We start from the raw sequence: 14,024 nt of genomic DNA on the forward strand, positions 1-14,024 counted from the left end.
AAAAAAACAGGCCATGCTGCAGCACGGACAGCGCACCACTACGTCACAGTGGTGGATAGTTGTACTAAACTCTTACCATTAAAATCTTACAAACAGCCAGCTTGTTTATTTACCCAAAACATATGGGAATGGTGATGGCAATGAATTTATCAATGAAATCCATCCAATAGTGTGACGTCATGAATCCTGCAGCATGGCCTATCGGAGTTTCGAAAGTCGAGTTGAAACGAAACGAAATTCGGTTTCAGAACAACATAACTGAACAGCGGAATGTAGCGGAAATTGGGAACGGGCTGAGAATGAGGAACGAGTAAAATGAACTTAAAATTCATTCTTCTGCTCCTGCTGTCTAGTGTCTAGCATAGTAGTGCCTGCCTGCTGATTACTATTCGATTTCACTCTCTGTTTGAGTTTATTACTATTGTTTAGTTTGTTGATAGTGGAGGTGATTGAAAGAATTAATTTCAACGTAAGTATTCCACACTTTATTAAAAACAAATTTAATCTTAAATTTGTCTTTTTTCCGTCGGTGTATAACAGTGAATAATGCCATTAGATTGACAAATGGTAACTAAGTTAATCACGTTAACCGGATTGGCATAAAAAAGCAATAAAGTAAGTTATTAAGTTAGAGGCCCTAGGCTAAACAAATAAATATTGAAAAAGTAAGTCTGGGCTAGGCCTACTTAAAGAATTTGTGTCAGTGGACACATTGAGTAGGCCTAGTAGTTGTTCAAGTTTAGGTGTAGGGTGTAGGCCTAAGCCTAGTCAAAGTTAAATCCCTAACTAACCAGCCCTATTTTTAACTAAAAAAATATAAAGGGCCTAGGCCTACCTACTTATTTGCGAATTTAACCCTCCAAAGGTCCATAGTTTAGGCCTTAATGTCCACCTATTTTTGGCCCCTTTGCAAGGTTTTATTAAAACGGATCTGAGAAGCTTAAAACAATGTTAATTCTAATGTTCTATATACCATTTTGTTTGGAAAATCATGGGCTTCAATATTATATATAAAACATAAGGAACATTTTTTCAAAAAAAAATTTTTAGGTAAAAAAAAATATAATTTTGAAAATTTAAAAAAAAAAAATAAGTTCGCGCTCAATGAAATTGTATAACCCTCCGAGTGTCCATAGTTTAGGCCTTAATGTCCACCTATTTTTGGCCCCTTTGCAAGGTTTTATTAAAACGGATCTGAGAAGCTTAAAACAATGTTAATTCTAATGTTCTATATACCATTTTGTTTGGAAAATCATGGGCTTCAATATTATATATAAAACATAAGGAACATTTAAAAAAAAAAAAAATTTTTAGGTAAAAAAAATATAATTTCGAAAATTTTCAAAAAAAAAAATAAGTTCGCGCTCAATGAAATTGTATAAATTATAGGCCTATAAATATTTGAAAATAGCCACTTTGTTCTAAATTTAATGAGGATTACAAATATATAATCATATAGCGAGGTAAGTTATCAAATAAATAAGTTATGAGCGAAAAACGGATTTCAGTACATAGCGTTTAGCTAAGAATGCATAGCCTAACCATAGCTAGGAATCTGGCTGATAATTTACATCAATATCACTACCTACTTCTTCAGGATCATCAACCAGCACTTCAAAACCACTTAAATCTTCTTATAATGCACCACGTATATCACTACTTTTGATTTTTAACACTAAAACAATGATAAACGTAATAAAACACATCAGTCATCGGTCCGGGGGAACCTAGCTGTTTACAAATACACGCACGTCAGCTGTCTGCTACAATATTTTCGGAACTAAAATGAATAGCGCTTAGAGACAGACCTCTGGAGAAAGCTTAGAATATTACGGAAAGAACGATACCTAACTCGATCCAGTTCAATCCGATTCAGTCAGTCATAGAGCCTTCGCCGTAAACGATGTTTGTGCGTCTTAAAAGCGACGCGTGACCCTACACAAAGTGTGTTGTGTGTCGTTTTTATGACGCGTGACACTCGGAGGGATAAATTATAGGCCCATAAATATATTTGAAAATAGCCACTTTGTTCTAAATTTAATGAGGATTACAAATATATAATCATATAGCGAGGTAAGTTATCAAATAAATAAGTTATGAGCGAAAAACGGATTTCAGTACATAGCGTTTAGCTAAGAATGCATAGCCTAACCATAGCTAGGAATCTGGCTGATAATTTACATCAATATCACTACCTACTTCTTCAGGATCATCAACCAGCACTTCAAAACCACTTAAATCTTCTTATAATGCACCACGTATATCACTACTTTTGATTTTTAACACTAAAACAATGATAAACATAATAAAACACATCAGTCATCGGTCCGAGGTTAAGTAACCTGTTTACTAATATGCACGTCAGCTGTCTGCTAACAATTACGATCGGCTCAGAGAACAAACAGCGCTTAGAGACAGACCTTTAGAAAGCTTAGAATCTAATGAAAAGAACGATACCTAACTCGATCCAGTTCAATCCGATTCAGTCAGTCATAGAGCCTTTGCCGTAAACGATGTTTGTGCGTCTTAAACTAGACGCGTGACCCTACACAAAGTGTGTTGTGCGTCTATTTTTTGACGCGTGACCCTCGGAGGTTTAAGGCAATTTACAGACAAAAGTAGGCCAGAGCTAAAGTCTTCTCTCGGTAATTCAAACATTCGATACGGTAAATAGAAACTTTTGATAGTTGAAAATAAATTTAAAGCGTTGTCTTTAACCCTCTGAGTGTTATGTGTCGTAAAAGCGACTCATAACACACTTTGTTTAGTGTTTTGTATCGCTTTTGCAACTCACAAACACTATTTACGGCGAAGGCTCTATGACTGACTAAATCGGATTTAACTGGATCGAGTTAGGTATCGTTTTTTTTTGGCAGATTCTAAGCTTTCTCCCGAGGTCTGTCTCTAAGCGCTCTTTTTCTCGAGCCGATCATAATTGTAGCAGACAGCTGACGTGCATATTTGTAAACAGCTTTTGGTTAACCTCGCACCGATGACTGATGTGTTTTATTATGTTTATCATTTTTTTAGTGTTAAAAATCAAAAGTAGTGATATACGTGGTGCATTATAAGAAGATTTAAGTGATTTTGAAGGGCTGGTTGATGATCCTGAATAAGTAGGCAGTGATATTGATGTAAATTATCAGCCAGATTCCTAGCTATGGTTAGGCTAGATGCATTCTTAGCTAAACGCTATATACCGAAATCTGTTTTTTGCCCATAAGTTAACTTATTTATTTGCAAATATAATTCCTTATATTATTATATTTTTGGGATCCTCATAAAATTCTGAACAAAGTGGCTATTTTAAAATATTTGTAGACCTATAAATTATAACAATTTATTGAGCGCAAACATAAATTTTTTTCATTTATTTTATAATTTTTGAGAAATGTTAACTCCACAAAAATTTGAACATTTTTTTGTAATGTTTTATAAGTTTATGTTACATTGAAGCCCATAATTTTCCGAACAAAATGATATATAAAACAGTATAGGCCTACTTTAAATTGTTTTTAAGTTTCTAAGATACATTTTAATAAAACCCTGCGATTGCGCAATAAATGGGCGAACATTAAGACCAAAACTAGAGACACTTGGAGGGTTAAAGAATCAGTAAAAAATTAAGGACCCAGACCCCAGCTTACAAACACTTCCTAAAGTGTGAAATTGTGTAACGAGTGTATAAAATGAAGTTTTGGAGGCTAATAATTGGGGGAAAAGCAATTCCAGTCCCAAATATTGACTGGAATTTAATACGGTAACTTAAAACCGACCCTGACGTAACAGTTTCTCCAAAACCTCTATTTTACACAATTCCACACACTTCAAGAATGTTGGATTCACTATAGGCTATCGATGTGAAAAATTCACAAGGAATATGCACTTGACATATAATTTACTTTACCGCCGCCGAAAATGAGCAGAGCCGGCAGAGACAGGAAGACCATCAGAATTGTATTATACCATAAATAAAAACAATAACAAATAACAAAGTAAAAATAAAGTTGTTTGTTTAGCCTATTTTATCCTATATATTTAGTCAAAAAATGGCTTTTAAAAATATTTATATACTTAGGCTAGGTCAATAAAAACTGGTGTAACATCTATCACCTATGTAGCCTATCCTTACCTCTAAAAACGTGAAGTTAAGTTTTCAGTCTTCTTTTGTTTGAATATTGATCAGGGCCGATTTACCGAACAGGCAAGGTAGGCTCGTGCCTAGGGCGCGAGGCAATTGGCTTTTTTGAGGGGCGCCAAAAAATTGGAAAAAAGAAAAAAAAATTGTGGCCGTTTTTGCATGCAATCGCGGTAAACTGATAATCCCTTGCGGCCGTGAAGACACCTTAACAGTCTCCCACAATTGCGGCAAGATGTTAATTATTTACCGCGGTTGTATATACGTCATCATCGTCCGTCTCCCGCGATCGCGTCAAAGTTCTGACTATTTCCAGCGGATGTTTGGACATAATTATCGTCTTCCTTGATCGCGGCAATATATGAACACATCCCGCGGTCGTGATGAGATTATCACCGTCTACCGCGAATGAGGCAAAATTGTAATCTTTTCCCGGGGTCGTGTGGACATGATCATCTTCTTGCGTGATCACGATAAAATTCTGATAATCCCTCACAGCCGTGAAGACATCATTGCCTCCCGTGGTCGTGAGGAATTGTCATCCTCTCCCGCCATTGCGGCAAATGGTAATCATATCCGCGGTTGTTTGGAGATAATCATCGTCTTTCACGAATGAGGCAAATTTCTGATCTTTCCCGTGGTTGAGTGGACATTATCATCGTCTTACGCGAATGCGGTAAAATTCTGATCATCCCTCGCAGCCGTGTAGAGTAGACATCATTATTGTAACTCCCGCGATCCTGTAGACATCGCAATCGTCCCCCGCTGTCGTGAAGACATCATAATCGTCTCCCTCGGCCGTGAAGACATCGTAATCGTCTCCCGCGATCGTGAAGACATCGTAATCGTCTCCGCGCGATCGCGAAGACATCGTAATCGTCTCCGCGCGATCGTGAAGACATCGTAATTGTCTCCGCGCGATTGTGAAGACATAGTAATCGTCTCCCGTGGTCGTGAAGACATCGTAATCGTCTCCCGCTGTCGTGAAGACATCGTAATTGTCTCCCGCGATTACGACAAAATGTTAATAATATCCCGCAGTTATGTGGATATCATTATCGTCTTCCGCGATCGTGGCAAATTTCTGACTGTTTTCCGGGGTTGTGTGGACCATGATCATATCCCGCGGTCATTTAGTCATTATCATAGTCTCGCGCAATCGCGGTAAAATGATGATCATATCCCATGGTCGTTTAGACATTATCATCGTATCATGCGATCGCGGCAATATTCTGGTTATCCTTCACGGCTCTGTGGATCTCATTATCGTATTGCGCGATCGCGGTAAAATCATGATCATATCCCGCGGTCGTTTAGATATTATTATCATCTCATGCGATCGCGGCAAAGTTCTGATCATCCCTCGAGGCCTTGTGGAGACATATTATCGCCTCCCGTCTCCCGTGGTCACGGAAACGTCACTGTTGTAAATTGACAATTCCAGGTATAAATAGAAAATTAACACATAATTCCTGGTTAAAAAAAATTCACGCTTAGTTCCCGGATTTCCCGGTTGGTGGTCACCCTGTTATTTATTGCAAAGGGGCGCTACTATTAGTTGTGCCTAGGGCGCTGACATGGTCAAAAACGGGCCTGATATTGATAGTTTTATTTATTCAAGTTCATTAAAAACGTAGCCTACACCGATCTTAACTCGAAATTGTATTTTTACATTCAAAACATCAATAAAATATATAAACAGATCATGACCTATTTCCAAATTGTTTATATTTAAAAAACAAATATTTTAGAAACGATATATCAAACCGAATTTATATTAATATTTCTGCAGCTACATAATGTTACGAATAATTAAAATAGATAAAACAAACTGGTCTTCAAGGAGTATGGAATTAATAAATAAATATATACCTATATAGCAAGTTTGGTTGGTTTGGTAAGTTTAGAACAGTTTCATTTCATAAACAACAATTATTTTTCCTCATAAAATCATACAGCCAGTTTGGCTGGTTTGGTTAGTTTAGAACAGTTTCATTTCATAACCAACAGTTATTTTTCCTCATAAAATCATACAGCCAGTTTGGCTGGTTTGGTTAGTTTAGAACAGTTTCATTCCATAAACAACAATTATTTTTCCTCATAAAATCATACAGCCAGTTTGGCTGGTTTGGTTAGTTTAGAACAGTTTCATTTCATAATCAACAATTATTTTTTCCTCAACAAGTGAGTGTTCAATTTTCATAAGATCTATATGTTTAAATCTTGCAGTACTTTGCAGTTATAGATCTATATGGAGGACGTAGCTCAAATTTGTGATTAATTTTCATTCTGATTGTGTCGGAAAATCGTGTTTGGACATTATGTAGAAAACGGGGTGATTCCTGGTGAATTATGTGGATAGGTACCTATCAATATGTATTTGTTGGACAAAGTGATTTTAATTTCCGCTGTAGGCTACTTGCTGGTTGGCTATCGGCAAACCAAAGACATGGTGCTCTCCGTGCGTGCCGGTTTTGGTTACCTATCTTTGAGTGAGACGGTAGTAAATTATATGTCAAGTGCATATTCCTTGGGAATTTTTCACATCGATAGCCTATAGTGAATCCAACATTCTTGAAGTGTGTGGAATTGTGTAAAATAGAGGTTTTGGAGGAACTGTTGTCAGGGTCGGTTTTAAGTTACCGTATCAAATTCCAGTCAATATTTGGGACTGGAATTGCTTTTCCCCCAATTATTAACCTCAAAAACTAAAATTTATACACTTTTTACACAATTTCACCCTTCAGGAAGTGTTTTTAAGCTGGGTTCTGGGTCCTAAATGTTTACTAAAATAAGTCCACTCACTACTTATGGAGTGAAGGGAGGGTCAGTTACTTGCTGAATTATCCTCAAGGAACTCTTTGATGGGGGAATGCAGGCCTGGAACTGAATGAGTTGATTTTTATGGTCCTCTCAAATTTACTGTTTCAAGGTTTCTTAGGCGCAGGACAGCTTATTGAACACCATCACCCTTATGGTGAGATCTAGATTTGGGAAATTTTTTCCCACTTAAGCGGAGAAGCAAAAACTGCAATGTCTGCTTCCTAGGAAAAGTGTTTGCAGTCACAACAACTTACTTTAGGCTACTATCAACTCATACAAATCTCTGATTTGGTGTGGACTGAAACAAAATCTAAATCAAATGAGGGTAGCAACCATGTAGGGTCTAAGTTATTTCAAATGGGTACTGGAACCAGCCCAGTCCACTCTTTAACTTTGTACGTAGGTTTAAGTTAGGCCTAAAAAGTTTTTTTCTTAATTTTGCGCTGGCAGAATAGACCAAGGTCTTTTTATTTTTTAAAGCGGTATGTTAAATAACCTAGTATTTGTCTTTACACTTTGATAGGTTCCAAATAAATAAGTTTATAAAGTTTGGTAGATCTGTTTCTAAATTATTAATTTACACAACAGGTGTCCCTCGGAATAATCTGACAGGTATGGGGCCGAGAGGATGTCAGATTACTTATTGGTACCAAAACCGTTGTAGGCCTAACTAACTCTATTATCAAGATTGTTTTTCTTCTTAATTTAAGTTATTCAGTGAAGAATCAAGATTTTAATGTGACCACTATCTAGGCTAACCTATTTGTTGATACGACAGAGTAATAACTTATTAAACAGTATTTAAAGCACAACTAGTTAGTGGCATGTAGGGGCATAAGTTCCTAAAAAGCTCAAATGTAAAACAAATTATTGTTATATTTAGCCTACACAAACTAAGAATCAAATGATCTTTCACACAGCAGTTCTGAAAATTGTAAGTTAATCATTTTAGTGAAAGCAGAATTTATCATCTAAATTATTTGTTTATTAGTAAACAAACATCACAAACTCTATCAACAGAATTAAAACTTATGATACTTACCTACTCCTGTGGCCATTGAAAACCTAGGCAATATTTGGCCTCGCCAACTATGTGCCTTTAGGATCCTCTGTCGGGACCGCGTCTCGTTGTCCCTCCGTCTCGTTGTCCCTCCGTCTACTTGTACCTCGAGGCCTAGGGACAACTAGTCGTAGGTACAACTAGACGTAGGTACAAGTAGACGGTGGCTCACCCGACTAGTTGTACCTGCAGATTTTTAGGAGGTACAACTAGACGTAGGTACAAGTAGACGTAGGTACAACTTGACGTGTATCCCACCGACAAGTAGTATCACCTAGCTTGTACGGATGCGACCAGTTGTCCCTACGACTAGTAGTCCCTACGACTAGTAGTCCCTACGACTAGTAGTCCCTACGACTAGTGGTCCCTCCGTCTAGTAGTCCCTACGTCTAGTTGTACCTACGCGTATTTTGCGTCCTTATAGTCTAGTTGTATCTATCCTTCAATTCGTTACCCTGTTTAATTGATTACTGCACGAGTACTTTTTAATAATACCCTTAATTAAATCAGGAACAGCAGTGTTCCGAGTCGATTGAGTATGATTGGCAAATATTTTTCACCGCAATACGATGTTTTAGTAGTTTTACAGACGTTAATTGGAGGCTGGAAGCTACGCATTGCTGTCCAGGGTCGAAATGGCAGCTATAGTTGTGATTAAAATTTTCCAGCCCTAGTACCAAAAATCGCTTATTTAATTAAAACATTTATATATATCATTAAATACAGGGTGTTGAAAATGTCTGGAACCAACATTATATCTGGTGAGTGGTTAAAGAAAAACAACTGATATTTTGTGTACGGATATACTATGGTTTTACCTATCTTTTGGTGCCTTATGACATTTTTTACCACTTATAGGGAACGTCCTGTGGAGGATGTAGTAAAAAGCTTTAACGGAAGCCTATGGTAAATGATACATCATTTTAAAGGCTATTTTTTTCTGAGTAAGGAGCCACAAGTTTCATCTCAAAAGGACCACCCTAGCGAAAATGGTGACTGTTTGAAGTTTTTGAAAATAATTTAAAGCTAATTGGTATTTCTGTTAAAAATAAGTTTAGTAAAACGCCATTTTCGCTAGGATGGTCCTTTTGAGATGAAACTTGTGGCTCCTTACTCAGAAAAAAATGGCCTTTAAAATTATGTATCATTTACCATAGGCTTACAGTAAAACATTTTACTGCTTCCTCCACAGGACGTTCCCTTTAAGTGGGTTTTTAAATTTCAAACAGTCGCCATTTTTGCTAGGGTAGTCCTTTTGAGATGAAACTTGTGGCTCTTTACTCAGAAAAAATGGCCTTTAAAATGATGTATCATTTACCATAGGCTTCCATTAAAACTTTTTACTGCATCCTCCACAGGACGTTCCCTATAAGTGGTAAAAATTCCATAAGGCACCAAAAGATAGGTAAGACCATAGTATATCCGTACACAAATTATCATTTGTTTTTCTGTAACCACTCACTAGATATAATGTTGGTTCCAGACATTTTCAACACCCTGTATACAAGCAGTATATCCCTAATGAATTACAATAGACCGCTGCCCAGCAATTATGTATTACTATTTTTGCTGATTCCTTTAAATATTTTTCACATAACCTTAAAGTGTTTGCATTGATTAGTGTGCATATCTTATAGTTTACAATGGATTTCCCAGTGATCAATGAACAATGAAGTGTACAATGAAGTTGAGGTCCAGCGGTTGAAAAATACCATAGTAAAATTAAATCAAATAAATAAAATCAAAAGCAATTCATAACAAAAGAATAATAGATACAGAAGGAACGTAATTTCTGAAAATCGACAGGGCCCACATATGCGAAGCCTGTGCGTGGGGACCAAGTTGACTCAATAATTGGCAATTTGTTATAGTCTTATAACATAATTAACTACCACTATTATAATTATCAATACATTTTCTAAGGAGAAACAAACGTCCGATTATTTCTAGGCAGCCACAACAGATAACTTTAGAAAACTACGTTATAAGAATTAGAACAACTCAAAAATTAAATTGTTTACATGATTTGTTTAGCCTAACGAAGAAAATCATGAAAACCAAATTTAACTCCCATAAGAAAAACATGGGGAGCAATTTCGTTTATGTATAAGCCGAGTGAGATAATAGAAAAATATACGCCGATGCTTGATGGCAAATCTGTGCTTGCATACCTTTAATTTGAGACCTCAATAATAAAAGGGTCGGGTAGCAGAGCCAAACGAATAACCCATTTTCTTAAATTTATAAGATTATTTATTATTTATTTATTTTAATTATTTATTTATTTTACTTGACTGTTAATACCAAAGCAAAAGCTTCAACTTCGTGTAGATATTATGCGTCCGGATTACGAATAAACATAAAACAATCTTACACCAATTTACCAATAAGTTTAATAAACCAAAATTGCACATACTCCGGACAGATTTCTTATAAAGAGATGCTATGACAATATGATCAAATCTCTAGTTAATATCGTTTAGGTTGTGTATTCATTAGTCAGGACATTGATTGAATAAATAAAATTTATTTATTCAATTACAGTAGAAAACAGGATCTCTGTTTAAATATTTAATATTTAAACAGTATGTATATATACTAAAACATAAATACAGCACAAAACAAACATATAAAACATAAATGTAAAACATAAATGTACAGTAAATAAATAGCCTAATTGTTACAATAAATTAACAATGATCATTTGTTAAATTAATCAGTTCAATGTTATTTATATAATACGACCATAAAGATAGGCGAATGTCTCTCGTGTTTATTAGGACAATAACACAATATACCTTATTGTTGATTCAGGAACACGCCATGAACAGCTATTTCTGAGAAAGGTGAAAGGAATACCTGTTGTAAAATGCAGCTAAAGACATCTGCTACAAAGTATTTGACTTACTGTTTAATATAAGCAAAACCATATAGATTCAGTACTTGGTAAGGCAAAGGAAATATTTTGTAAACAGCGTACAGAATGTCCCGTTAATCCCCACACGTCACTCAAAATGGACTTCATTTGCAAATTCTTAGAGTTTCCTTTCACAACAATCCATTCCAGTTATTGGGGTGTTGGGTCAGCCCTCTATCGCGTAGTTGCGAGAAAGTGATTGACCTCCAATCAACCTAAATATTGTTTTGATTTTACGTAGTACTGTGGTAGTTGCTAAAAAAAAAAAACTCTTTCACTCACAGTATTAAACATTTTCAAAAAAATTTTGATTATATCAAACTGTTATGAACAGTGTGATTTTTTTATTAATAACATAAGCTTTTAGTTGAGTATTTTAAACTCCTTGAATGACAAAAGTTTTAATGTAAAACAGATCTATAATCTGATGTACGCTGCCCAACAAAGACGTTATTTATTTATTAGTTTTGAAATAATTCCTGGTAATACACATAGCTTAAAAATTAGTCGATTTCGAGAAACAGGTACACTACATTATAATGCAAACAAAACGTAAATAACACTTAGATTTTCAATCCATTACTGATTTTATACTGATTTAAGTCTAAATCTACACGGGAAACGGAACACTGGCGAGCTCTGGCCCTAATCCGGGGTCGAACCCTTTAACGCTTCATTAGGCTTCAGTTCGCACACCAACTAGCTTTCCCCCCAAGAATACCGATCTCCCCAAAAATACCTGACGCGTGGGTAAGAGAGGAGGATGCTCCGGTGGGGGGAGGGGTGCAAAGGGCAATGGCTTTGGGGAGGAAACACTTCCGTTACTGAGAGGGCAACTGATGGGATAGTGACCTTCCTGGAATAGAATTCTTATTGTTGAGATATTAAGTTAAACAAAATGTATTGCAGCCAATTCTTTGAATCACTAGAGTAATAGGATAAAGACGATTCAGGAAATGAGCTAGCTATTTCCGACTTAAACTTAATATATGATTCCGTCTTAAGCATGAGTAATATATGAACAGCTCAGGAAATTACCAAATAGTTTCTAATAGTATATTTTCTGTTCCCTTAGTGCACTGTTTTGTTTTACAATAAAAACAAAAAACTTAGCTGTGTTTTTTGTGAATTTTATTATCGGATCATTATTATTGTATATTTATTATTGTCAATTTGATTTTTTAAGTTTTGTTATCTATTTAGTCAATCAAATGCATAAAAAAATTAATAGTTATATATATACCTAGTTGAGTTCACAATAAAAGTAACTTTAATTTGGACCGTATTTAAATAATGACGATTAAATTTGAAATAATAATGTAGTAACTAGTGTTGTGTATACAACATTCGGTTGTGAATTTTCTTGTGCTTTGTCTTGAAACAAACATTAGTTATATATGAGCGGTCTCTGGAAGATCACGCGGGTTTGTATGAATAGTTTAATGATGCCTATTGATTTGTTTCTATTGTTTCAGTATAAATTGTTAATTCGATCAGTTTGTTAAGCGAATTTCCTATTCAAAGGTGTAGGCTTATTTCCGGAGGTCTCTTAGTAAAACTCCCGGGACTAATTTACTTTTTCGTTTTGAAGGGTCATAGAGGCCAAAAACACCATCCGTCCACATTTTTATGTCCGTCAGCACGATAACTCGAGCAAATATAGTCTGATTTTGATTCAATTAGGTATAAACGTGTAAACTTACGTTCAATAATAAATGAGGGATTTCCCGTTTTGAACCTAAAACAAACAGTTTTTCTATTTCTTTTTAAAAAAATTTTGTAGAGCTTCAAAAAAATTATTTAGTACCACGAAGCGTTGTTTGGTACGCCTGACGGGGGGATAAAATTCAACAAAAATTGTAAAGTAAATATTACTATGTTATTTTCATGAAGAATAAATAGACTGTTGCAGTTTGCTTGTTTATTGACGGATATTGTACCTAATACAATCGGAGAGTTTTGTTTATTTCATACCAAGCTATCGACATTTTAACTAACAAACATACCTCTTTACTATCACTTTAGCAGCAAACTTAGGTGATCATTAAATCACTGTTATTTAATTTGGAAATAAATTAGACAGTTTTAAAGGAATATTTTTTTGTAAATCATAGGTAAATCTTAGGCGATCCTCTAGGTAAGCGGAAATTAGCTTAGTCTGCAGGTTAACTACGGCGGGGGTAGTTTATTATGAAACCGTTTACACTCCAAAGGATTTAAATCTGTACAAAAATTAACCAATAAAGAAAATTAAAGATACAAAAAGTCATCAATTTGTACCTTACAGTTACAACTAACTCATTAAAATAAATTTTATTCCGATGAGAAATCAAACTGCGTTATTTAAAAATCCTCGCCGCAGCAAACCTGCAGACTAAGGAAATTTTAATTCATCTGTTTGGATCTCCAAGAAGAACTGGTAATATTGCGTAATATAAAACTAGCAGAGTATCCGTTCTTTGTAGGCGGTTGGCTTATAGGTATAAAATGATTATTGCAGTTATACTCTAGCTTTGCTTTTGCAATGGGGGAGGATAAGACTTGAGAGAATTCGGTTCTTTATATTTACGGTATGCTATAGTATTACAGATATAGTTCAGTATATATAGTAGGCCTATAGTAGCCTATTACATATCTACCATAGCCATTCTGTTCCACCCCTGCACCTGAACACTATAAAATAGTAAATTATCAAACATTCACACAATATTACAAATTATATATTAAATTAAAAACATAAACATTACTGTAAAAATTCCTACTTTGACAGTTCTCATAGTGTATCAAAGCTTTTTGATGCTGCTTACTTCAAATTAGCTGGTATCTCAATGGAAAAATATATAATAGTGTGTTGGTAAACCTTATCACTTTTTAATGCTATTGAATATCATAGAATAACTTTATTGGTGGAATCAGCTGACAAAATTGTTTAACTCCTTTTAAATGTGAATACGCATAAGGTTAACATGGGAAACTCCAGAGCCACTGAGGCGGAGCCTGAAAGGAGTTTTGAAATAACAATATGCATATATTTTAATCGGGAATGTGAGCTATCATCACCCCAAATTTCAGCCCAATCCGACCAG

General features: G+C 35.3%; 1 protein-coding gene across 2 annotated transcripts in view; it reads left to right on the plus strand.

Annotated features, from left to right (window-relative positions):
* The first annotated feature begins 365 nt into the window (after positions 1 to 365).
* The window catches only part of LOC128988620 (mitochondrial protein C2orf69 homolog), a 51,107-nt gene continuing 37,448 nt past the window's right edge, over positions 366 to 14,024 (plus strand). For both annotated transcript variants that reach the window (XM_054410080.1, XM_054410082.1), the window contains exon 1: positions 366 to 469. The gene's annotated coding sequence lies outside the window, so the exon portion shown is untranslated. The remainder of the gene's footprint in view (positions 470 to 14,024) is intronic.

Source organism: Macrosteles quadrilineatus, unplaced genomic scaffold (genome assembly GCF_028750875.1).
Source record: "Macrosteles quadrilineatus isolate MER2022 unplaced genomic scaffold, UCM_ALF_1.0 Scaffold_3__2_contigs__length_128488019, whole genome shotgun sequence".
NCBI classification, from domain to species: Eukaryota; Metazoa; Arthropoda; class Insecta; order Hemiptera; family Cicadellidae; genus Macrosteles; species Macrosteles quadrilineatus.